Source organism: Rhinatrema bivittatum, chromosome 6 (assembly GCF_901001135.1).
Source record: "Rhinatrema bivittatum chromosome 6, aRhiBiv1.1, whole genome shotgun sequence".
In the NCBI taxonomy this organism is placed as follows: domain Eukaryota; kingdom Metazoa; phylum Chordata; class Amphibia; order Gymnophiona; family Rhinatrematidae; genus Rhinatrema; species Rhinatrema bivittatum.
The window spans coordinates 48,066,197-48,093,972 of NC_042620.1; the positions used below are offsets into that span (position 1 = coordinate 48,066,197).

Genomic DNA, 27,776 nt, shown 5'->3' on the forward strand with positions numbered 1-27,776 from the left:
TGAAAACAGATACACATGTCCTCTCTGGGTGTGAGGTGCTGATGTCAGATGGCTTGTGCACAGAAAAGCACAATAAGTTGTCATTCACTGAAAACTGTGTACATGCTATAATATCACCATGCAAGAAAAACACTGGGATCATGACTGATAGAATTGTAGAGAATGAAGAAGATATCATCACCTGGGGCATTCCCAATGCAACTGAAAAAGAGCTGGCTGCAAGAAAACTAGACATTGTGGTAAAGGAGAAAAACACAAGAATGGAATTGCTGATAGAAGTGTCAGTATCGAGCAATTACTGTGTAGAACATATGGAGTCAGAGGAGATCCCGAAGTATCAAGAAATGCAATCAGAGATCAAGAAAATGTGGCAGAAAGATATAGAAATAATCCCAAGTGCACTGTGTGCCACTAGCTTGATTAAAAAGAACTTCCATGTGCATCTTGATATATTGTCTATATGTTATATCTTATGAACCATAGATGGAAACTTTCTTTGGCATCATACAAGTATTAAGAACATTAGCAATAGATTTGAGAGACTGGAATCATACTCACTCCTGTCATGGTTGTTACGAGTGCTGGCCAAGGCAGACCTGCGGTCCGGCCCTCTTACCTCTCTCAAGTGAATCTAGTATCTGGTCCCTCGTCCCTGGCGGCAGTAGGCCATCAGCTCCGTCCTCGGGCTGCCCCTGGTGCCTCCGGCTCAGCTACAGATTCTGGGACTCCACATTGGGCCTCTCTGCGTGGTCCGTGGAGAGACGCTGCCACTCAGCGCCGCTCCCCTCCCTAGGTGCGTGCGCATCTCTGTGTCTTAAGTAGGGCCCGCAGCGGGAACTGAGCCGAGGCCCCGGATGATGACATCAGTGGAGCTCCAGTACTTAAGCCTGGGCTCCGCTCCCTAGCATTGCCTTTGCAACAGGTCTCTTCACTGGTCGAGTACTCATTGCCTCCTGTGATTCTCCTCGTTCCCGGTTCCTGATCCTTGCTGACTCCTGTTCCTGATTTCCTCATTCCTGTGTTCCTGATCTTCAACCTATCCTCAGATTGGCTTCTCGGACTTTGACCTCTACTTTGCCTGACCACGCTGTTGACTCTCTCCAAGCCCGGACCTCTGCTTTGTCTGACCATGCCATTGACTCTCTCCAAGCCCGGACCTATGCATTGCCTGACTACTCCATTGCCTCTCTCCAGAACCAGACCTCTGCATTGCCTGACTACTCCATTGCCTCTCTCCAGATCTAGATCTCTGCATTGCCTGACTACTCCATTGCCTCTCTCCAGACCCAGACCTCTGCTTTGTCTAACTACGCTTTTGACTCTCTCCTTGTCCAGACCTCAGCCTTGCTAGCCACTGCTCCTAGATTTCTGCCAGCCCTGACTCCAGCTTGCTCACGACGTCTCTTCAGTCTACGTCCTGGACTTGGCCTATTCAGGCTTTGGCCTGTTCTTGCTCGGGCGCCCCCTGTCTGACTTTGGTTCTATTGGCGCCTGGGTCTCCGGGACTCCGCCTCATCCAGTATAGACTGTTACTCTTGGCTGCTGCTATCTCTGGGCTGACCTCGATCCTTCCATCGACGATGACATATGGAGGCCCACCTAAGTCCAGCTGGCCCCAGCACCCAAAGGCTCAACCCGTGGGGAATGAGGGCTGGTATTGGTGAAGTACCAGCTGGCCTCTGTTCATCAGCCCTCTCCGCCTGCTGACAGTGGGGACCCGTAGGATCCTTCCTACGGGTTGCGTCAACCCCACCTCGGCCCAAGGGTGCACCTCCGGCGCAACAATGGTATGTTCAAAACTAATATCATAGGAATGGTGTGTCATGTCAGCAAGTTTTTGGTTTGCCAAAAAAAACCTTAAACAAAGAATAGTGAAGACAATTTAATGAAAACTTGTTAAACAACCCAATAGTCTGATATAAGGCAGCAAGCATGTAGATACATAAATGAAGCTCAAAAGTCCGATTTGTATTCCTCAGTGAGTCCCCCAACATAGGCCATGTTTCATGGGTAGCTGCATTGGGAGGGACGGGAACACCCAGACGGTCTTAAACACAATGTTTCTTTTAGTGAAGCACTCAAAAACTGGCGATTGACGCCAGGGATTTAAATTGTAAAAGACGCCAAAAAGGCTTATATCAGACTATTGAGTTGTTTAACAACTTTTCACTAAATTTTCATCACTAATTACAATTCTTTGTTTAAAGCTTTTTGACAAATCAAAAACTTGTTGACATGACACACCATTTCTCTAATGATATACATTTATGTGTCCCATTTTTTCTCTACTATTTCCATGTGCAAAACTAAACAATATGGAGACACTAGCCTGAGGAAATTGCTTTCATGCATCCCACTCATGCAATTAATTTCACATCTTTTACAATTCAGCTATCAAACACAACAGCAGACCAAGGGAAATCCAAACCAGGATACACTGTACTCTTTCTTCTCTATCTGCTCTAAATTGGGATGCATGTCACTACTCAAAATGGTAACCATGCCATGCACCAACCAGTGGTCACATGTATCACCCAAATGGGTACCTTCTCATCTTGCCCTTTCTCACAATCCTACTCTTTACAATCCCCAGAGAGTATAGTATGCCTTAAAGATGTGTTTAGCCAACACAAAGAGACCTTGTCTTTTTAATGCCTGGAAAAGTGTCGCTCCTAACAGCAAGGCTGGACACAGTATACAAAGGCAATTATCATTTTTATTTATTTATTTATTTTATTTAGAGTTTTTCTATACCGGCATTCGTGATTAAAAATCACATCATGCCGATTTACATATAACAGGGGGTGTGAACACAGAAACGGAACATTGATAAGTGCAAAAAGTTCTTAAAGTTACATTACAACAGGGATCGAATAACTGGGTAGAGAAATAGAGAAAGATAACCGAGCAGTTAGTATAATCATGATTATACTAACCGAGCAGTGAGCATAATCACTGCCTGACTGAGAATGGCCCACGCTAGTCTTGTGGTTGTTGCTGCCACCGCTGTCCTAAGCCTTCGAAGATCAGCCTGCACCTGGTACTAGGGTGAGGAAGAATAACTCTGGTGGATCTTTCACCCAACTCCAGTAAGTCTGACATAACTTGTATCCTGTCTTTCCACATGAAAGAGTAGAGCCCACACATCTTGTTGATGAGTCTAGTGTTTACTGTTAGAAGGCAAGTATGTTGTGTTTCCTGATTAATGTCTTGCTTTGCTCCTGGTGGACTATGGCAATTAGAAATTGTTTTCTTGTTTTTGATATAGACCCTTTCAATTGCCACAGACTCTGCCAATAACTTTGTGTTGGTGCGGCTGTGGTAGCAAGACATTGTGACTCCCAAAATCTGTGAGATGAATGTGCTGGGCGACAAGGTGCCCACCAGATTAGAAGTACCAGGAGTCAATGAGACTAGCTGTGGTGTCTTTTGCCTGTTCCTCTTGTGTGCATTTTCATGTGCATACATCTTTTCCTACATGGAGTCCAATGTATGTGTTGATAGCAACTAGGTAGAGATTGCATCAAGCTAGGTTGACAGTACATTGTACAAATCTCAACTTTGTGTACCTTTCATCACTCCAAATCACATCAAATCTTCACTGATGTGTACTGTGCTACTCGTTCAAGTAACTGTGCATGTAAAACTGCCCCCCAAAACCTAGGCCACCACCAAAACCTCACCCCGAGTTACTAGTTTCCCCTCTTACAGTGGTATAAAAAGTTGACTAATTTGTGTGCCTCCCAGAGGTTCTCTCTCTCTCTTTCTCCCTCTCTTTCGCTTTATCTTTCTCCTCCCAGTGGAATTTGTGATTTTTATCGCAAATCCCGTTTCAAGCATAAATGCACAGCATAACCCCAGGAAAAAAGGTGTAGTTATTTCTGGCGTTAAATCGTGCGATAGCGCGCATTAATCACCCCTCATTTTCATAAACTCCACCCAAACTCCTTCCTCTTGCTTAAATTTTTTAAATCTGCATACACATTTCACAGTGCGTTATTTATTGCATGCGTTATGGTGTGATCGCAGGCGTTAGGGCCCTAATGCCCAGGATAAGGCCCTAACATGATTTGTTGAATGACCCTGTTTGTTTGGATATCATTGGTTAGGTTTCAAAGTCATTCAGGTACATGTCCCCAGAAAGTTTAACTTTAACTAGCTACACTTATAAGAATATAGCTGGTTAAATAGTGATAGTAAGTTTAAAAAAAATAACAGTAAGCCTATTGGCCTGATCCTTCACCCCAATGAATAAAATTAGGCCATTAACAGCTGAGCCTCCCCATGCCCCCAAAATATGGCACAAATGTTGCAAACATATAGGCCCCATAAGCCAACTCCCCTCCTCAAAAATCAAAAAATTGAAAAGTTGCTACCAGAAACCCACCTTCAGCCCTCTCCCCACCCTACCCCCATAAACCCACTCCTAATCCTCCCATCCCACCTGGAATCCCCCAAACCTGTTACTACAGCAGGGTCTTATGATATTCAAGCGTTGGCATTTATCTGGATTGGTCAGATAGCAAGCTTGGACATTTGACAGTTTAAAAAGAAAAGAAAACTAAGTTTAAATTCTGTACTGTAGATGACTTTCAATAAATTGGATCCAATCCTGGCTTTCTTATTGTCCAACCGCAATGTTCTCGTAGTTCTAACTTGATTGCAATAAGAAAAGTCATGAAATGCAATGGGAATAGTTAGGAAGACCAGGACTGGATCATCCCATCATAGTTCATGTGAGTCAAATGACATCATTGCATTGAGCAAGGAAAGGAAACAGTAGTCTACTTTTAATTCCTCCACAATTTACTGAACTTCTTTAGGTTCATGCCGCACTACTAATAATTCACAGGAGTGTTTGGCCATATCAAAAGAATAGTTATGCATCAATCAACCTTTGATTTTGGTACTTATCATAAATATGTCACACATCATTGATTTACAAAAAAAAAAAAAGTAATAACCTTTCTAAAGTTCAAACAGAAATTCATATATTTCAGATAAATTGTGCATCCTTTTAACTATTACATGAAAGATTTAAATCACTCAGAAACCTTCGACCACAATGAAAAGAATCATGTCTCAACAATATTCCTATCAATTTCCCTGGGGCTTCTCCATCCGGAATTTACTTCATCTGATTGTCTCTTAGAGAAATCCACACTATTCAGTAGTGCTAAACAAATGAATTAAGCAATCAGACTCTTTGTCTCTCTGGCTTCCTCTTCTTGAATTTATAACATCAAAGAGGCCTTCTAAAAAGCAGAAAGGTAAAAGAACAAAATAACTCAGGGCTGCTGTATATTAGTTTCCCAAACATCTTGCTATGTAAGGGCATCTAGCCGAGATATTATTTTAGCTCAGCATTTACTGCACCCTTAACCCAGGGAAGGGCATTGTCAACAAATTATTTGTAGGTACAAGACCTCTCTCTAAAGTACTTAAAACTTCAGGTCCTGATTCACTGAGGCTTTTTCTCCCATTCTGTGACAATGGGAAATCAAGCTTAGTAAATCAGTCCCTACGTTAGGTGATCTGAGGCAACAGGAGATGGGGGTGTGGACAAAGAAATTTCCAGAAAAAAATCTAGACCTAAGCTTTTCCTTCAGCCAAGCTGCTGAAAATAGTTGGCTATATCTGGTTGCTTACAAAGTGGATGTTGCTGTTGCTGGAGTCATGGTTGTATTCATGGGGGGGTTCTTGGTCAGCTGTGTGCATTTTTAGTGCTAGCTGGCTACGGTTCTGGCAGCAATCCCTCTACACAGGATTAGCAGGTTTAATTCCAGCCTGTTAAGTTATAGTCAGCTAGATTTAGACAAATTATCAGGGGGGAAATACAGGATTCGAACCCTGGTCTCCTGGTGCCTGACTCATTATTGAAGCCCAGGGATCCCCCAAATCTGGTCCTTAAGGGCTGTCAACCAGGCTGGCTTTCAGGATTTCCACAATGAATGTGCATGAGATGTAAATAAAAATGTGTGAAAATCAATGTGCACAAGCATTATTTCTAGATACCTCAGTGAGGTGTACTTAAGTTTTTCTGCAATAATGGCTGCATTATCATGCAAAATTTAACACATACTATTGATCTACAAACGTATTTGCATGCAATTAACATGGGCCGTGATTTCCCATGTTATTGTAGCTTAGTACATAAGCCTGTGTGTGTCACATGGGAAAAGAAAATCTCATAGATTATAATGGTAGTAATATTGGTGCACTCAGTCACTTAAGAAGGATTATGGTATGCATACTCCTTGTAGTAATGTCCAAGTCAGAATTCATTATAATGTATAAAAAGTAGCATAACCATTTTACTGAATACTTAAAGGTCATCACTATAGAACTTTGGAATTTATATTTAATGAGCGTCTACTCTTAGCTTAGTTAGCTATAAAAATTTCATGGTTATAGTGTCATAATGTAAATGTATGTTTAGCAAGACTACATTAATTATGTTATTTACAGTACAATATCTTAGACTCTGTATACCGAAGCAAGCTCAGGTTCATATGTAAAAAGTTATTTCAGGACAATTGCCGTTGTCATAGAGATATGAGGAGGAGGCTGAAGTAAAGCACAGAACAAGCGGATTTGCTTAAAACAAGCAGTTTTGCTATAAACGTCAAACATAAAAAATGAATAAGAAAGGAAGTAAACACATTGACTGATATGCATGCAGAGTACGCATGCAGGTGCAGCAAGCAAAAAAGATTTTCAGAGCTCCTCAAGCCCTAATTGCGGGCATTTAGACTCCTGCACAGGATGCCGGAGAATCTCTTGGTGCACCGATACAGTAGTGTAAGCCAGCAAGGTAAGCATAACCAGCAATAAGTAGAGGAAGTCAATACGCTGGCAGCTCGCTGACATGGCGTGCGCTCGCACTTAGAGTTTCCCCACTGCTATTTCTCATCCTCTCGCCCCCCCACTGACTCCCATCCCCGCCATTTGCTTTCTTTATAAACCGAAGCACGCACTGAGGAGGGGTGGGAGAGCAGATGTGGAGACTGTGCACATGTGTTTGCTGTGTCCCCCATGGCTGACGTGAGGCCAGACTGACTTCCGGGGCCCAGCATGCCAAGTACCTAAAACATCCTGGGCCCCATCTGGTGACAGAGCTACCTGTGAGGAGCTGAGCGAAGAGGCCCATGGCCCAGTCTGAGCAAAAGACACTGTTATACCTCGAGCCAAGTCAGGAGACAGATACTGCTGGGGTGGTGTAGAGAGGGAGAAGGAAGGAACTGATGACTAGAGGTGGGGAAGGCTGGTTTGGGAGTGAGCAGGGATGGGACAAGAGTATTTAGTGCCCTAGGCGAAACCTACTGCCTTCTGCTTTCTTCCTCCCAAGCCACACTCTTCTCACACACAATTAAAAATTATACATTTATAATAACAGATTTTACAAGAAAAAGGACATACACAGTAGAGTCTGCTGAGATAAAATATTGTGTATAACATGCATATTACATTTGCATGCATTGCTGTGGTGCCAGCCGGAAAACATTGCAAAAAAGATACTTGGAACCCATAAGATATTAGGTCTGTTGTAATATGTGTCGGGTGTGGGCTGGACCTCAGAAAGCCATGAGTGAACAGAACTACAAAATAGTAAACCTCCCATACCAAAACAGCACTAACTGCCAGCACTCCAACAACCCTCCCTATGAAAAGGTAACACCAGGACCTAGAACATCAATACCCCTCTCTGTTAGGAAAACAGAACAAGCCAGGCTGCTGTATATCCCTACACAGAAACTACACCCTAGCAGAAGATCTCACCTCGGTCACACCTGCAGGACACAGACAGACCCTTGCCAAATACAGACTAAAGAGACCACAAAGTTTAAATAGCAACATGCAGACAAAAACTGAACTGTAAACCACAACAAGCCGGACTCTGTATATCAATTAGTACCCACTAATTACCAATAAGGATAAAACATTTCCCTGCTCTCCATACCTGGGAACATTTGCTTTCCAGATACTCTGAGATTGTGGTAGGGGGTTGTTGTGCCCATACTTTCTCCTCTCTCTCTCTCTCTCTCACACACATACACATACACACACACATACTGACATACACACACACATTCACTCACACACACTCTCTCACTCACTTTTCCCCCCTTTTGAAAGCACAAACAGCAACAGCAATAGCCTTCTCCTTCAGCACCCGGCGACCAATAACACTCTTCTTCTATATTCTGGCTGAGGGGGGTGGATTCCAGTGCTTTGCCTTCTGCTCCTGAACCACTCCAGGACCGCCAGTGCTGCTCCTCTTCCTGTTCTTTCACACCTTGAGGTCCTCCTCCTGTGCCTAATGGCTCCTGGGCCGATGTTTCTCCTCCTGCCCATGATGGCGGCAGTGGAAACTGATGCTGCTCCTTTCCACCGCGATGCTGCATTTCATTTTCTTTCCAGCCCTGTGGAGCTACACCGAAGCCTGCTCTTTCCGATGGTGGTGACGATGGAGTGTCCTTCTTCCCGTCCATGCGGGCCCACACCACCCTACTTCCTCGTGCGGCCCCAGACCAGCGGGAAGGAGGCACCGTGGCTGCTGCCCCAGATCTGTGGCGCCCTAGGTGATTGCCTGATCTGCCTGGTACGTCCACCAGATCTGGGGCGGGGGTTTTGCAAGGTAGGCCCAGCACAATAGAGGAAGAGGGTGGAAGAAGAAGGGTAGGCAAGGGAGGAGAAGGCCCAAGGAGTAGTAGCAGCAGAAGCTGGGGCGAGAGGGGGGGGGGGGGCTTGAGAAGAGAAAGAAGGACTAATTTTTCTAGGCTGGTTTGAAAAAATTATTTTCATCGAAATTAATGGCTTTTAGATCGCTCACCAGGATATAGTGAGCAGTAAGCAAAAGTTTATATGCTGTTTACTCACATTAAAATGTGGTTTGATCACTGCCCATCCTTAGTGCAGATAAACCTATGCACGCTATACTTTTGCCTGTGGGGGAAAAGAGGGAAGGGTTAGGTCAGTGGAAGGAAAGTATGTCTGTGCTGTGTGTGCTGTGCCACTAGGGGGTGCTGGGAGAAAAGAAGCAAAGCATTACTGGGAGAAGCTGACTGATCTAAGGTGTGATGTTGTGAACACTGTATTAACAGTAAATGTTCCTGTTTTATTAAATCGCCTCCTGTCTCGTCTATGAGTGAATGGCTGATTCCCATGGCTAACAGGGGATTTCATGTGCACTTTATGGCATGCACTTCGCACCTACTTCTCATGTGGGGAGTATTCCTTTTAAAAAAAACGACTTGCAAGCCCGTGCATACAAAGTAACGTGGGTCTGCAAGCTGCCCTCGCCTTGAGTACGTATCAAAAGGATTTACGCACATAAATCAGGGCGTTGTGCACTTAAATGGCCTTTCAAAAATTACCCGGGAGTTGTGTGCTGAAAACTACACGCAAAAGCAATTTTGCGTGTATTTCTACATGCATTACTAGGAGGTGTTCTGGGGAGGGGGCGGAATTGGAGCAGGGATATGATTTCACGCACAGATTTTCAATTTTAGAAAGAATTCGAGTACTTGCCAGGTTCTTGTGGCCTGGTTTGGCCTCTGTTGGAAACAGGATGCTGGGCTTGATGGACCCTTGGTCTGACCCAGTATGGCATTTTCTTATGTTCTTATGTTCTTATGCAGTTAGGTCCGCACTAGTTACACCAAATCTTTGGGTATAATGTACCCCATAAACCATTAGCCTGGGCAGGCCATTTGAAAGTTACCCTCATAATGTATATTAATGTAATGGGCACATTTACAGCAGCTATTATGTTGGCATTAAAGGTTATAGCTAGCACAAAGTGTCCATGTGGCATTAACAACCCTGCACTAACACTCTGTAAAATGTGTAGCATGGTTCTTGCTGGATTTAAAGGGCTATTTGCAAGAGGTTTAATATTAAAATCAATGCAGTGCAAACAAGCTGGCGGTGTTTTGTAAATTACTAAAAGAAATTGGATCCACCCAGCCTTCTTCTCACTTCAGAATTATATAGGGGGTGGGGTGGGGAGAGAGAGAGATACCTGTTTACGCCGGTTTGCATTTATATAGAAGGATATCTGTAAAGAAAACTATGCACTGACCCAAATGTGGAAAGCAATGAGACACTCGAATAGCACAAAATTCCACCATTCACACTCTAAATGATTTCCACACTAATACTGCCAATATTTCTTTGAGACTATGTGAAATGATTATGACCAACAATTGTTAAGGTCCTTCATAAAATGGGCTTTAGCTCATTGTGCAACTAGGACATTGCCTTGCCCACTTAATATATAATCATAGGACCCACAAGATGTACACTATTCTTCTTTTTTATAAATACTTATTTTGTATATGCACTTAAAACTCTTCAATAATCCTTTCCTTATCTTATTTGTTTTTAATTTTCTGTCTTGATGTCAATGCCACTCGCTGGCCCCTTGCTGATCGCCCTCAATGAGCTGGTTGAGAGAGATCAGCAAGGGGCCAGCGAGTGGCATTGACATCAAGACCAGAAAATTAACAACAAATAAGATAAGTAAAGGATTATTAAAGAGTTTTAAGTGCATATATAAAAATTTGTATATAAAATAGAAGGACAGTATACATCATGTGGCACCTATGATTATATACTGAGTGTGGCAAAGTCCTAGTTGCACAATGAACTAAAGTGAATATAATCAGCCCATATTATGAAGGTCCTTAACAATTGTTGGTCATAATTATTTCACATAGTCTCAAAGAAATATTGGCAATATTAGTGTGGAAATCATTTATAGTGTGAAAGGTGGAATTTTGTGCTGTTTGAGTGAAAAGAAAACTCTTCACTCTGTGATCCATTTCACAAATATTCATCAGAATTCATATATTCACAAAACCATCTGCCATAGACTTTAATGGGAGCATTTTGAAACTAGAAGCAGAAAATGGGCTTGACAAATGTGGCACTTAGGAACATTTTGACACATTTTTGTCTTTCTCTTCAAATATTTTCTCATTCAATTGCATGGCAAAAACATTTTCAAGAAGTATGCATATTTTGATAATCTTTCTGCACAGGTAAAAGTTCTACTTTCTGCTTTCACTGCAAATATTTTTGTGCATTGCATGCTACGATGCACATGTGCATTGCTACCTGTCTATGCCGCACTTTACAAATTTCCCTGAACTAGGCGTACCAGTGAAGAAATTGTAAATTCATTTCTCCTCTCTGGGTTGATTCTACACTTCTGTGTAGGATGTTACAAAGCTGCAGAGTTCTGTGGGCAATGCATAGCCACCTATAGAAATATCATTGCTTTACAGAGAACGCTCTGCAGATTTCCACAGGATAGTGGAACAATTTAGGATTGTAAACTATTTATTTTAAATTTGTGTGGAAATCAACCTGTATCATTTTTTTACATTTGCTTCACTTACAATACAGTATATGTTCTGGATTACAGATTATAGTCAGCTGTTCAGTTATGGCTTATTCTAGGGCTCTTATTTTTTTTTTTTTTAAAGAATTTTTCCAAACTGTGCCTAGGGTATAACCCTTTTAAATTTAGATCATTAGCTGTTTTGCAAGCTAGTACTTTTTTTTTATTCCATATACAATTAAAAAGTGACTTCAACAGCAGGTGCATGTTAATAAAACTCCCTACAAATACTAAGTACTAATGCATCTGTTAATGACATGCAAATTTATTTAGCTTTAGAGGATCAATGAACTGCCTTTTACAATACAAAGAATGCAGCCTTGGCATTGTGCCCTTTAGAACCAACTGATTAGCTTTGCTGTGCATCTGATGACTCTAGCTGGCCTGTCCCTCTGAGCCTGAGTTCATCCCATATGTCTGGCAGCCAGCTGTTAGACCAGATGGAGGCACTGCACACTAGGATAGCCAAATGACCATTGCTATCTTACAGAATACATTGAGAGGTCAAAGGGGCTTGAGCTAGTAAAACTCTACCTGCAGGAGGTCCATTGATAGTTTGCAATAACACATGCAAATAATTAACAGACGCATTATTTACCTTTTAGCTAAAGATTAAGGAGTGCACCCTGAAACCATAGAATTGATTTATTTAATGCCCAAAACATTTGTTCAAATCTCCCTTTATGTCTTTACTGTTAGGCAATACATTGTTCTTGGCTTGTCTTTACGTGACATGCTAGCGATGATCTCCAGTTACTGAAGAACAAAGACATCTTAGAAATATTTAGGCTCCCCAAAAACAATCAACACAAAAATATCACCTCATTTTTGCTCTTGTGCATTCATGATCTCTCTGGTGTTGCATGCCCTGATCTTCTGTGTTATCTCTGGCATCTCCATTTCATTGTTTCATAACACTATGTTATACTTCTTATTGTTATTATAAATTGTCGTGAGATACCTGCACATGAACAATATTATGTGAAATAAAATTACGAGGACAATCTTCAAAGTGATTGACGTGAACTTGGGTGAACTGGCTGTATGATATTAATTGCCCTGCTTCAATGCAGCTAAAAGTTCAAGAGTTGTTTCCAAAGGCATGAGCATGTGGTCACATTCAGAGGAGGCGTTCTCCGAGGACATCTGTAGGTCGGGACAGGAAACGTAAGGGGTAGATTTTACAAATTTGCGCACACGTGTACTTTTGTTTGCGCACCAGGCGCAAACAAGAGTACGTGGGATTTTAATAGATATGGGCGGGATCGGCGCGTGCAAGGCTGTGCAAAATCGGCAGCCTGCATGCGCCGAGCCGTGCAGCCTGCCTCCGTTCCCTCCGAGGCCGCTTCGAAATTGGAGCGGCCTCGGAGGGAACTTTCCTTCCACCCCCCGCATCTTCCCCTCCCTTCCCCTACCTAACCCACCCCCCCAGCCCTACCGAAACCCCCTACCTTTGTTGCACAAGTTACGCCTGCCTGAGGCAGGCATAACTTGCGCGCACCAGGCCGGCCGCCGGCGTGCAATTCCCAGGCTCGGGAGCTGTTTCGGAGGCCTCGGCCATGGCCCCGGGACTTACGCGCGGCCCGGGGCTTGTGCGTGCCGCCGAGTCTACTCAACATAGGCTCGGCGCGTGCAGGGGGATCTTCGGGCAGGTTTTCGGGGGGTACGCGCATACGCCTTTGAAAATCTGGCCCTAAATGTGTAGATGACATTTTCAAATCCTCATGCATAATTTTCCAGCAAAATTCCATCTGCAGAGAAAGCAAGTTGGTTTCCCCTTTAGGGAACACCTTTCGGGAGAAGTGACCCTGGGGGAGAAGGGATTCTTATTATTTGGGATGTGATAAGGTATGCACCCTCTGCTTTTTGAGCGAAGGGATTAGGTTTGCTGGGGTTTTGGTAGTTTAATATATCACTTCAGATGGGCAAGTGTGGGATGGGGGTTTTGTGAGTTTATTTGGAATGACTTTATTTTTTAGTTTTCATATTATTGGGTTGGCTTATCTCCCAGTGAGAGTGAGAAATGAGACTATTGAGTACATTAGGGACTATTTTGTATTGATTATGTATTTTCATTTGTGAGGTAAACTCCTTTGGGCTCATATTTTTGAAGTGCAGTGATATAAAAGTGTAAAAAGTAATGTAATTTAATGTAATATGACGAGGCTAGCTAATGAGGTACATGAATTCACAATAACTTTTATCTACCTTAGCTTCTGCAGTAAAGCCCATTTAAAAAGACATTGTGAAAACAAATGATGGCCATTTTATATGCCATACATGACAGGATTCCAAGAAATGTAGTCGAGTGCAAAAATCATGCACAAAGATAAATCTCTGCAGGGCAAAACTGAATATCCACTGAGTTGACTTAAATAGCTTTTTGTACACCACAAGAAAACATGCAATGGATTGAATATCGACAAATATTTGGCCATTACAGGTCAGGTATTTTGCAGAATTGAGACTTTAATTATTTACACAGATGACAAGAGAGAGCGAGCCCCTCAGCTTCCTATTGGCCCTCTAATTGTACATAAAGAGGTCTTTTAGGCCTGGTAGAGCCTGATATACTGTACTGGAATTTCCCGGTTTCCAGATACAGATCTAAGGAATGTTGCAGTGCCAGTGGTAGACACTACTGAAAATCTGCTTGAGACTCCCATATGAAAGGATTAGAACCTATAAGAAAACAACTGATGAAATAAAAAAAGAAGAGCAGTCGGATAGGAATTTTAACAGGTGGAAAAAAGCATGACCATGTTACTCCCACATTAATTGAATTACACTGGTTACCAATAAAATTTAGGATCAACTATAAAGTTTTATGCTTATTACATAAATCAATGAATAATGAGGAGGTGGAATGGATGAACGCTGCTATTCATCTGCATGCACCACAGCAGAATTCCAGATCCTGCTGATGGTCCCTTCGGCTTGATCTATACATTTGAGTGCGGTAAGGGAGAGAGCAATTTCAATTGCTGGTCCTAAACTATGGAGTTCTCTCCCAGTAGAATTAAGGTTGCAAAGAGACTTTTTTTGTTTTTAAGAAAGAATTAAAGACCTGGCTTTTTAAGCAGGCCTATGAGAACAATGAGTAGAACTAGGCAGTTTTTACTTTTTACTTTGGCAGGTGCACTGGTAGGAATACTGAAATTTTGAATGATGTATATTTTATTTTATTTTATCTAATTTTGACTTAATTTCACTTTGTTTTTATTAGTTTTAAGCTTTAATACTTTTATTTTTTCATTGTTTTGTTTTAATATTGCTGTACCTATTTGTATTTATAGTTTTATGTACTTGATATCATGATTTCATCTATTCTATTTTTGTAAACTGCTGTGATTGAATACAGAACAGTGGTATAAAAATTCTATAAATATATAAATGAGTAGGGTTAGGTCTCTGTTCTGTATTATTTTTTTTTTTATTTTTTTTTTAATCCTTTATTTATAACTTTTCAAATAATAGATACAATCATATTATTTGTATACAGAAAAACATGGTCTTTATACCAATCATTAAATTTGTCAAATATTTCATATTAGGAAATAAACCATTAGTATCAATCAATATGGAGGGTTTTTTTTCCCTTGATTATTATCTTTTTATAGGGGAATTATAAGAAATACTTCAAAATCAAGATTGATTCATGCTATAACTATACCCAATATTTATCATTACATGGGTAGTGGGGATGAGGTAGGCATCCTACTCTGATTTAAGAAATTCTTTAGTTGATCTGGGACGAAAAATAAATATGTAACTTCCTGCTTTTTTATAATACATTTACAAGGAAAACGAAGGGTAAAGGAAAAACCTAATGAAAGAACTTCTTGGCGATAGTTCAAAAAGGCTTTGCGCCTTTGTTGGGTGGTCACAGCCAAGTCAGGAAAGATTTTAACATCCTTATCATGGAATTTAACTGGGTATTTGCTAAAGTATTTCTTCATAACAGAATTAACATCAAAAAAGGAATAAAAGGTTACTAGCAATGTACCCCAGTTAATTACTTCCAAGGAAGAATCCTCTAGAAAATTAGACAAATTACCTTGAAATAATTCTGATCTAACCACATTCCTTGTAGGAGGGAGAAAACTGCAATTATTTATAGTTGGAGCTTTATCCTCAGAAAAACCGAGTTGCCCAACAAGAAATTTTTTAAAAGTAATCAAAGGTTCTTCTCCTACTTTACGAGGAAAATTTAGGATTCTTAAATTAAATCTTTTAGAATTATTTTCTAACATTTCAACTCTACGAGATAAATATTCTTTATCTTTTATTAAAGCTTGTCTAATTTCTGAGTTTTTCTTCTCTTGGTTTTCCGAAACTTTAATTCGTTCATTAGAGTCCCTTATCTGTTTCTGTATTCCCAAGCAATCTTGTTGATTTCCTTCACACATTGTATTCATTTTCCTTTCCAGATCTTGGATTTTCCCCATCATGCCAGCCATCATATCCCACAACGTATCCATCGTTACTACAGCTGGTTTGGTTGGGATTTCACCCTGCTTTGGATTTGGAATAGAGTCTTTAACTCCTATTGGGACCAAAGCAGAGGCTTCTGCTGCTGCCCCTTCAAGATTTATCGAGGCAGCAGTAATTGTCTCTGTTTCATTTTGGACTTTGATTGCATCAAGCTGCAATCTTTCAGATGTTGACTCAAAATTTTCCGAAGCAGGTTCTGTTAACCCTTCCAAACCCCTCTGGCTGTGGTGCTAGCCCGATGTGAGGGCTAAGGGACGCTTCCTCTGCAGGGTCAATAGATTTCCCCAACACTACTGGCACACCAGATTCTTCAGCTCCCTTTAGTACGGGTATAGGGGAAAGCATATAGCTTGAAATTTCCTGCTGTATAGGAGACGGCATTGGTAAGGGAGGATAGGTTCTTATTCTCCCTTTCTGCTTTGGAGGCATTTCAAAGGATAGCAAGAAATAGCTAAAGCAACCTTAGCAGAATCTATTGATAAATAATTCAAGGACTGTGAGCAAGGAGGGTAATTAGAGAGAAGATTAATTACAGTTCTTACTTGACCTTGGCGATCCGGCGACTCCAGCGAAGCCCGGCAAAGCCCGTGTCTGCGCGCGCCCCTTGAGCGCGCGCGGCTTTAGCGACGCGCCGGCTCTACTACGCGCCGCGCTCCGGCCGTTGATATTGGCTGCTTCCGGTCCCGCCTCTAATCAGCTCCTCTGTGCCGCACAGCCCAGCAGCTGACTCGGGTTACCGTCCTGCCTCCGACCTCCGCGATGTCACTCTCGGGGCTTCTCTCTCCGCTCCTGCTCGCCCTCAAGGTAGGAGAGCCAGGGGGCCGCTGATATTGGCCGCTTCCGGTCCCGCCTCTAATCAGCTCCTCTGTGCCGCACAGCCCAGCAGCTGACTCGGGTTACCGTCCTGCCTCCGACCTCCGCGATGTCACTCTCGGGGCTTCTCTCTCCGCTCCTGCTCGCCCTCAAGGTAGGAGAGCCAGGGGGCCGCTGATATTGGCCGCTTCCGGTCCCGCCTCTAATCAGCTCCTCTGTGCCGCACAGCCCAGCAGCTGACTCGGGTTACCGTCCTGCCTCCGACCTCCGCGATGTCACTCTCGGGGCTTCTCTCTCCGCTCCTGCTCGCCCTCAAGGTAGGAGAGCCAGGGGGCCGCTGATATTGGCCGCTTCCGGTCCCGCCTCTAATCAGCTCCTCTGTGCCGCACAGCCCAGCAGCTGACTCGGGTTACCGTCCTGCCTCCGACCTCTGCAATGTCACTCTCGGGGCTTCTCTCTCCGCTCCTGCTCGCCCTCTGTTCTGTATTATTTCAATCAAAAGTATATGTCCCAAAGTTAAACAAAATGTACATAATGTTGGCAAAATGCCTTGTTATCAAGCAATGCCCTATTCAATAACACAGAAAAATAGAATATGATGGCAGATAAGGACCACAAGGCCTATCTAGTCTACTCACTTCCATTCCTCCTGCAGTGCCATAGATCCTAGCTGATATTTGTCTTCCCGCTCCCTTCTTCATCACCAGGAATCTTCTGTGTATATCCCATGCGTTCTTAAATTCTGTTACTGCTTTTGTGTCTGCTGCCTCCATTGGCACTGATATTGTGGTGCTTTTCGTGACACTCAGACGCAGAATGCAGCTTTTTTCAAGAAAACATCCTTATACCACATATGCATTGTAGAGCATCAGACAAATATTTCTTTCCAGTACTACTTTCAAAGATACTTTACAATAAAGTACCTATTTTATGAGGTTTTATGATTCAAATATACAACAACGGTTTCCTTAAAATAAATTATTATGAAACAGACACAGAGGTCCAGACAAACCTATCCAGCTAACTTTGGAGGTATACGCAGTAGTGCAGCCGCACTATTGATTGTAGCGGGCTATCTTAAAGCTAGCCAGCTAACTTTAGGACAGGTCCTTGGCCTGACCAGACTTAGCCGGCTCAGTTGTCCGGCTAACTTAGCTCCTCCCAGTCCCTCCCCTGGAAAGATCCTAAATAGCTGGCTAAGCACCCAAATATTCACTGAGGGGCCGATGCAATAATTTTGCATAGAAAGCGGGTGCTGAACAGTCAGCGCCCGCTTTCTTAACGTGCCCCAGATGCCCCCAAGGAGGGAGGGGGGGGGGGGGCGCCATGCAATATTTAAATTAGGGGGTCGCGTTAGCAAGGAGGCGATAGGGCTGCTTGCGCGCCCTTAGCGCCTCCTTGCTAACATGACCCCAATCGGTTTCCCTAACTCTGCCGTCTGCCGGTTAGGAACACCGACCCCAAGTTTAACAGTGTCAGAGTTCCTAACGGCCGTCTGCTGGTTAGGAAAAAAAAACAACGGCAAGTTTAACGGCATTAGGAAAACAAAACCGACGCCGAGTTTAACGGCGTCTGTTTTCTTAACTCAGCGGTCTGCCGGTTAGGGAAACCGACACTGGAGGGGCTCAGGAAATGGACGCCTGTCAGCTGAGCGTCCGTTTCCTGCACCCGACTTTCAAGGGTTTTTTAAAACGTGTTTCTTTTTAATAAAATTTCTTTAAGATTTTAAAACAAGTACAAAAAAAAACATTTTTTCTGCTTTTCTGTACTTGTTTTACATGCGCTCAGCCATTAACGCCTGCTCCTAGACGCACGTTTTTGGGGTTTTTTTGCATCTGGAGTGAATGCTAATAGCCTCAGACACATACATTTGCATGTGATTAGCGCCATTAGACTCACTCCTCGTCGGACGTGTGTTGAATAGGCGCTAATCCCCTTATTGCATTAGGGGATTCATTAGCACCTATTCAACCTGCGTCCGAATGCGGTTTATACAGTGCACTCGGTTGAGCGCACTGTAATGCATCTGCCCCTTAGTTGGCTAACTTCTGCATTAGATGGCTAAATACTTTGAATATGGACTTCCCAGGGTTTACTTTTTCTTGGGTACTCCCTGTCAAAGTATTGTTCTGCTACAGAAATGGAACACATGGAAGCTACTACTGCTCATGTTTGAAAGGCACTTTCTGACTGCTAATGTGTTTGTTTTTTGGGGTTTTTTTTTACAATATATGCCAAGATCTAAATTTAAAAGTTACGCCGCGCTTCCAGCAGGCGTAACTTTCGGGATAGAGGTAGGGGGGAGATTTAGATAGGGCTGGGGGGGGGGGGGGGATGTGGGTTAGGTAGGGGAAGGGATGGGAAGGTGAGGGGAGGGCGAAGGAAAGTTCCCTCTGAGGCTGCTCCGATTTCGGAGCGGCCTCGGAGGGAATGGAGGCAGTCTGCGCGGCTTGGCACGCGCAGGCTGCCGACTTTGGGCAGCCTTGCGTGCGCCGACCCCGGATTTTAATGGATATGCGTGGCTACGCGCGTATCTATTGAAATCCCGCGTACTCTTCTTCGCGCCTGGTGCTCGAACAAAAGTACACGTGTGCGCAGATTTATAAAATCTGCCCCAGTGTTTCTAAAATGCACCCATTAATGGATTGTTTTTTTGGCGGCAGTGGTTGCAGCCACCATGAATTTTCCCCAAATATGTTCAGAAAAGCCTATCTTGCTCTCTCACTAAGGGGTAGATTTTATAAATTTACGCGAGCGCGTACTTTTGTTCGCGCACCAGGTGTGAACAAAAGTACGCTGGATTTTATAAGATACGCACGTAGCCGCGCGTATCTTATAAAATCCGGGGTCGGCGCGTGCAAGGGGGTGCACATTTGTGCAAATTGCGTGTGCCGAGCCCGGCGCGCGCTGCCTGTTCCCTCCAAGGCCGCTCCAAAATCAGAGCGGCCTCGGAGGGAATTTTCTTTCCACCCCCCCCGCACCTTCCCCTCCCTTCCCCTACCTAACCCACCCCCCCAGGCCTATCTAAACCCCCCCTATCTTTGTTGGCAGATTTACGCCTGCTGAAAGCAGGCGTAAATCTGCGCGCGCCAGCGGGCTGCTGGCGCGCCATCACCCGACCCGGGGACTGGTCTGGAGGCCTCGACCATGCCCCGGGCCGGCGCCACGCCCCCGGTCCCGCCCTGAACTGCCCCTGACCCCGGATACGCCCCGGACACGCCCCCTCCCCGCCCCTTTTACGAAGCCCCGGGACTTACGCGCATCCCGGGGCTGTGCGTGTGCCGGCGGCCTATGCAATATAGGTGCGCCGGGCCGGCTGCCGCGCTCCATGTTCCGGTCCGGGGGCTGGTCCAGCGGCCACTGTCACGCCCCCAGAACGGAACCACGCCCCTGGACATGCCCCCGAAACACTGCGTCACTCCCGGCACGCCCACCGACATGCCCCCGACACGCCCCTCCATGCAAGCCCCGGGACTTACGCGCGTCCCGGGGCTTGCGCGCACCGCCGAGCCTACGCAAAATAGGCTCGGCACGCGCAGGGGGGGGTTTGGGGTAGGTTTTCGGGGGGGTACGTGCGTATCTTACGCGCGTACCCCTTTGAAAATCGACCCCACTGGCTAGAGCTGTTCCATCATGTCCCTAGTGATCATTTTTAACTTATTTAACCTATTCATAAAAAATAAGCTAAATAGGGCGATACCTTTTAAATCTGAGGAAGATTTCATGCTCCTGTTTCATTTTTTTACAGCCGACAAATCTGTTTGAGCCGTCTGCTGCTAGAGCTCCATCTCTGCTTGCTATTACCTCAGCAAAAGCACAATTTGGGGGTGTAGGCTACAATGCGTGAGCGGTGATTTGTGTAGCCTGAAGTATAGGTATTGCCTACAACCAGGAAATCACTGCTTCTGTTCTTATGCAATGTCCTGGAATGTGCCTTAGCGTGCTTAGAAAATGTGAAACCAAAACTTGTAGCAAGGCAGCATATTTCACATTCCCAGGCAGAAGCCATCTTATCGGAAATCCTTTAGCCCAGTTTGAACAACTGTTTCACCTCGTGTGCCTTGCCTCAGTCATGACATCAAACAATGAGAAAGCTGCTTTCCCAGAACTTAGACCTTACAGCAACAGAAAATCAAGTTTATGTATTGGTTGTTTGAATGTAAATACATGAATCTGATAAATAAACCAGGCATGCTGATTTTCTTTTGCAATATCACAATACACCCTTTAATGAGTTCAGCTGTGGCAGCTCCATGTTTTCTCAAGACAATTTGCCTGCATTTTTGCTATTAGAATGCTAAACCAAATATACTTCATACCCACAGTATTGTATATTATCCAGTGCTGTTTTATAATGAGTACAAAGAAGCTCCTATTTGTATGCCATGCTCAGTAAATTCAAATTATGTCAGGTTAGTGCCCTTCATATTCAAAAGGGCTGGGGACCATGGTTTGTTCTGGATAATAGATAACATTTCATATTAGAATCACACAAATACTCGTAAAACCGCTGTTCTGATCCCCTAGTTGAATTAGTTCACTAAACAGCTATGAGTGCCTGAATGTGCTTGCCACAATTATCTTCAGTTGTCAGGAACTCTCCTTTTTAAAATGTAAAGCAAATATTTAGAAAAGGAAAACTTGCAAGAAGATCTAGTCAATCGCAGCATGAATTTTAGGTCACTCTTATTCTAATACATCATTAATGCTATGCTTTCATATGCCACTTGCTATGGCTGCTTTCATGCATTATTTTAATACAAAAAGGTACTGTAAAGCTCTTGATGTAGAAATTAATCCATAAGCAAATAGCCTTCTTTCAGATGAAATCTTTTAATTATATCTAGAGAGTAAACATCTAGAGCAGCACTCGGGACACAAGAAGCATGAGATGAATTTGTATACAGTGGAGTCAGTTCACGCAAATCTATCTCATGCATATTCATTCCAGGTAGCCCGAAGACCAGACTGGTTGGGTGTGTCCCGAGGACTGGGTTGAGAACCCCTAATGTAGATGGTAATTTTATCACAGCCTGCAAATTTAAAATGTCTAAGCCCAATTTTCAAAGTGAATTTACGTGCATAAGTTCGCTTTAAAAATTATCCCAAGAAAACTACCCATAACTCCTGCTGCTTTGTGCAGGGAATGTTTTCAAGGGAAATTTATGCACAAAACAGAAGTGTATGCATGTAAATGTAAATCCTATGAAACTTCCACCCCCAGAACGCCTTGCCCCAATGCACTCAAAATTATGCGCAGACAGGATATAGGTGCATGATTTAATGCACACACCAGCTATGCAATATTCCAAAGGGCCATTTCTGCATGTCAGGAACTGTTTTACTGACACAAGTCCCTCTGAAAATTACCTTGTTGATGCAAATATGTATGACACCCTCATTCAAAAGTTCAATGTATGTAAAGTTTATAATGTCAGGTTTCTACTTAGTAAAAGCAACCTAATCTTTAGGAGCATTAAGTTTTGAACAGCAAAATCTATGCACAAAACAAAAATCCATATGAAAATAAAATCCTTTCTGAAAGTAACCTAGTTTCAAGTCACACGTACTACATCTGAGTAAAATGTCACTAAGAAAATTACTTCAGAGTAAAGAGACTTACCTTAAACAAGAGAAGGAACAAAGAAATCACTGCACCGAAGCACCATAGGTCCCCCTGATCACTACAGTTCTTCCTTTGGACCTGAAAATTTTAGATATGCCAAATCCTACAGTCAAATCTTATGTCCTTGGTTCGAGTGCCACTGCTCTTCCGCTATTAGTCAATGTTTAACTAGTTTGTCAAGTTGGGTTATATTACCTGCTCTTATTCCTGTGCAGGCAGTACTAATTAAGTGGGAGTGTTTATACTGTACCTTAGTCAAATATTAAAGTCCTGTCAGATCATAGCTGAAGTCAATATAGCTATAGGTAAAGAATACAGATTTACTTTTCTGATTTTCTATAATCCTGTGGATGGTAAATTAGATGCTGTCAAGCACAGTTATGCTATCTAATCATTTTGTTCATATTAATCCACATTTATGCTATATTTTATGTCAAAAAGATTTTTATGTTGCAATAATACAAACTGAACTGCAACATGTATTGTCTTTCCTGCATTGTTATTTATTCTATAGTATTTCAGTTTTCCAGTGTAAGAATAATTAATCAAGTAAATGAAACGATGATTAATGCTCCATTTCAACATGGCAATGCTGCAGGTGTCCCATATACAGTATGCAGAATTCAATACCTTGTAAAAATAACTGGGGTTGATTCGCCCAGTCTGAAGCTAGAAAGGAGGCTGTGAAGAAGCTATTGTGGAAGGCCAGGTGACTTCAAAACTTGAGCAGAAGCTGATCAGAAGGTTAAACAATGGCAAACCGGAATATCATAAGCACAGGGAGGGCAACTTTCAAAGCCATTTATGCGAGCAAAAAAAGTGCTTGCATTCATAACTGGCCCATTTGAAAATTTCAGAAACTGAAACGAAAACGTTCCCTTTGCACATTTCTATTGTAACTCACCTTGAACATGCATTTGTAAAACTAAGTAATTAAATCCAAAATTCAGGGTATAGCTCTGTTATCCTATTGTGAGGGTAATTTTGTAACTACCCACACTGGGGAACAGTTTACAGGTTAAATACATTTTCAAAGAGAAAAAAAGGAATAAAAGGTGCCCACCAGCCAGTTTTGTACGTGTGCTACTATCATATTATAGGGGCATAAGATGATAAATAGCCGTGCCATTCTTACAGGGATGGTGCAAGACCCGAAGCCTTGGGGCACTCCTGGCCAGCAGGGTTTAACAGGTAGGAATCGGAGAATGGCATTGAGGGGAGGGCTAGAGGATTTGGAGACCTTTAGGGAGATCCAGAGGCTGGCAGACGGAATTTTGACAAATGGGCAGGGTTGGGGATGGGCCTGCACCATCTTTAAACACTTTTGAAAAAATTTCTTGCATTGGGGCTACCTCTAGAGGTGGTGGGGAAAATACATTTTCAAAGAGAGGGGTGGGACTGGGGTCGTGCAAGACCCTCTGGTTTATTTTACAGTTTTGGATGAAAGGGGCATTGGGATGCTTTTGCTCTTTAATACATGGCCCCAGGAACATCTGGCTTTATTGATTTACTTTCTTTGAAAAATGTGTTAGCCACACTCTTCAAAGTACAAGGTAGGGTGCGGCATAACACGCATAAAAAAATTAATAAAGCATAGACAGACAGATGGACAAAAGCAACAAACAAAAATAGACAGGCAATAGATTAACATCAACAACAGAAAACACAAAACTGTGAAAGAGCCAGAAGAAAAAACAAAATTCTATGAGAAATACCAGCTTAAGTTGGCAAATCAAAGGTCTCTTTGAAAAAAAAAAATCTTGAGAGCCTTTTTAATAGCCTTTGGGTCAACTGTTTGTGAGATAGTTCCATAACAAAGGCTTACCAACTGAGAAGGCCCAATTGTGTGTTTCTGTGAGGTGAGCTAACTAAAGCGAGGGGATCAGGGATGGTTCTCTAATGAGGCAGAGTGAGGCGGCTGCCTCAGGTGGCAAATTTTGGAGCGGCAAAAAGTGCCCCCCCCCCCCAAAAAAAAAACCACAACTTCTTGCGGCTGCCTCACCCTACCACCAAATACATATTTTTCTACACGTTGGCAGGGTTCCCACTTCCCGCTGACCGCTAAAAAAAAACCAAACAAAAAACTTGCAAGCATAGCAAACACGACAAACTGTTATGAAAGAATGGACAAAGCATTCCTTCAGATTTATTTCACAAGGAGCAAGGAGATTAGCTTGAACTGACTTTTATATATGCTTTCTTCTCCTAACGAAAAGTAAATCCTTCCCAGGTTCTGCATGTTTTGCACTTATATCCCATGATTATCGACTGGAAAAAGTCTGCCTAAAATAGTAATAAAAATTAGAGTTAAACCCAACTCTTGCTTTCATGCTTTGCAACATGAGATCAAAGCATTTGTAAAAACAGGGCAAAACCTTTGGACCATTCTTTCCGGTCCTGGATGTCAGGTCATTATAACCTACTGCATGCGTGATAATATGACGCAATTAAAAGGCTGCACAGTCCTGAGTTCTTATTATTCATTAAGATGCACATTTTGAAGGCAAAGAATACTGCACTGACCATGAGTTTTATGCCAATACCTCCAGTGTACAGTTATGATCTTTCTTTGAAATTCTAATTTGGAAAAAAATCTAGTGTTCAATTTATAAAAAATCTTTTTTGCCTCTGGAAGTTGAATAGAGTCAAAATCAGAATAACTAAGAGGTGTTCAGTGCATTTGACTGGCTAATAAGGCCCTATCGCACGTGAAAAGGCCCTTGTCGCATGCGAGAAGGGCCTTTTCGCAGCGGTAACATTAAAATTAGGGGGAGGGGAGGAGTCGGGGCAAAGTTAAGGAGGAGTTAAAGAGGAGTCGCCGGCAGTAGCGTGGGGAATAGCACCACCTTTTAAGGTGGCGCTATGCCCGTGATAGCCTGCAGCTGGCCACTCCGCGGCAGGCAAAATCTCACAGCCGAGGTGCGATCGGCTGCAGGCTATCGCATGCCCGCCCCCCTTCGCTCTCCACCCCCTTTAGCGCAGGCTTCATCATTACACATGGAATGATGAATCCTGGCCTAAGTTTGGCACTTAGCTGGGCAAACGTCAGGATTTTAAAATCCCACCAGTCAGACTGCCCTTGACATAGCTAGATAAAATGTTATCTGGCCATCTCTCGGTTAACCGGCCCTAATGCGTGTTGCGATATTTATTAGTATGGAAATTTTACATTTAGTATGCACCTTTTTTCTGTGCAGGGAAAATGTTTTTATGAGAGAGAGAGAGAAACTCTGTTTAGAGTCAATGTGACGTGCTCGTGCTCGTGCTCTCTCTCTCTCTCTCTCTATATATATACATATATATATGCCTCTGTAAGAGGTGACACTTCAACTTGGGGCGGGTTTGGGGGGGTGGTTTTACATACAAAGTCAGAGGAATTAATTGCAAATTTAATATGACTGATGAATTTCTATCATTTGAATCAATGAAAGGTACCAACAAGAGGAATTAATTACTACAAAGCAAGCTGCATTGTACAAATCAAGTCCTCTTGTTATACTTTTCATCCATTATCACTACAAATGTTTAGTGATGTTAGTATTACTAAGAATACCTCAGAATGTTTATATCACAACACCCCCCAAAACCCTTCCCAATCTTCTGAAACCCACCCCGATTCAAAGTGCCTAAAGTGGACATAAATATAGAGTGTCAGACTGACTCTGTACAGAGGTTCTCTATCTCTTTCTTCTGTTCACTAAAAATATTTTCACCATAACGCAAAATTAGCACAAGTACAATGCACTGAAAAATAGGTTTAGTTATTTCCGGCACTAAATCCTGCGTGGCTGTATCACATCAGAAGCTAGCGGCCCTCATTTCCATTCACTCCTCCCACCGGAATACTCAATGCGGAATTTGCATTTGCATTTGCGTTGCATTATTTAACACCTTACTGCGCACGTTAACGCCCTATAGCAAAATGATAAATGCACCTGTGACATAGCTGGATAACTTTCGGACAGTAAAAGAGCCACACTGCTGAAAATCACGGCTAAATAAGCCAGGATATTCAGTGGTGTGGCTCTTTTTCATCCAGTTAAATTTCCGAAGTGAGCAGCCTGGAAAAAGATATTGGGAGTATGCAAAGGGAGGAGTCAGAACAAAGTGCTTCCTTAAGGCCCTCCGTGCTGCCCACGTGCATGTCCACAAACACTGATTCAGCCAAACACACGCACACCTTTTATTTGCCTCCAGGAGTCTCCTGACCCAAATATATCTATTTCTGCTCGAGGCCGGTACATATCTGGACTGGAGTGCTGCTGTAGCCACGCATCTCATGTTAACTTAATTCAACCCCTTTTTTTATGTCTTTCTTTGGGAGAAATCTTGACATGTTAGAAGATTTATGCTTTATGAGAAACAGGAAAGCTAGCTGCAACAAGCCCTTTTCTCTTAGTCTATCACGCAACATCTCAAAAAACATTTTGCAACCTTCCCCCTACTTCAAAACACCTGCTAAAATCTCCCCAACAAAAGCTACAAAGGATATTTTCCTGCTAGGACTTTATGCACTCGTTAATAAAAAAATTAAAAAAAAGAAAAACCAACTGCTTTGCAGAACTCTAATGCCTATGTTAACTCATGCAGTTCTCCTCTAATAATCTAACCCTATTTTTCCTTTCATTTACATCTTCAATCTTTCCGATGGCAACGATCAGATCCTGTAGGGAGCTTGTAGATTTGTGGGTACTTTTGTACCCATGGGCGTGCAAGCTAGTTTTTCAAAGGGAAAGACCTCACAGAGTTTCCCTTGGAAAATCTGGATTGGTGCTCACACTGCAGATGCAAAATACCCTGCATTAAAGCAGGTACAAAGGACATGCATGGGAAATTCAAAATGAAATCCTTGCCCATGCTTGTCTGTGCCCACTCCCAACCCTGACACTTTTGGCATGGTTAATGTATGCATACTGCCATCCAGCAATCATACTTTTATCCTCCATACTCCTGGGGGCAATTTTCAGATCCCAGTTTTATGCAGGTACTCAGTGACTCACAAAAAAACCCAAAACCCATTAAGGGGTCCATTTTCAGTCGCTCTGCGGTTCAGCTGGTTAGCCAGATAAACCTATATATATTAAAGTTAACCAGTTATGTCTAACCGGCTAACTTTAGGACATCACTATGGCCCGACCACAGTTAGCTGCATAAGTTAAGAGGCTAACTCTGAATATCAAAGTCATCCGCTTAACTTATGCAGCTAACTCAGCACCTTGAACTCCTCTTGCCTGCTCATGGAATGCCCTCTTCTTATCCGACTAAATTCTAACTGGGTAACTAGTTACCTGACTAGAATTTAGCAGGATTAGGGCTAAATATAGCCAGGTTAGCCATGGCTTTTGAATATAGACCTCTAGATTATTACTCCCTCTGTCATAATTGGTCAGTGATGTTTCACACTGGCATTATATTTCATACTTCTGATCTTCTGAA

General features: G+C 42.9%; 1 protein-coding gene across 1 annotated transcript in view; it reads right to left on the reverse strand.

The window, feature by feature from the left end:
- NCKAP5 (NCK associated protein 5) overlaps nt 1-22,405 on the reverse strand; it is a 1,124,153-nt gene extending 1,101,748 nt beyond the window's left edge. Inside the window, 1 exon segment of the mRNA XM_029607891.1 lies at nt 22,338-22,405. The gene's annotated coding sequence lies outside the window, so the exon portion shown is untranslated.
- Between the last annotated feature and the right edge of the window lie 5,371 nt (nt 22,406-27,776).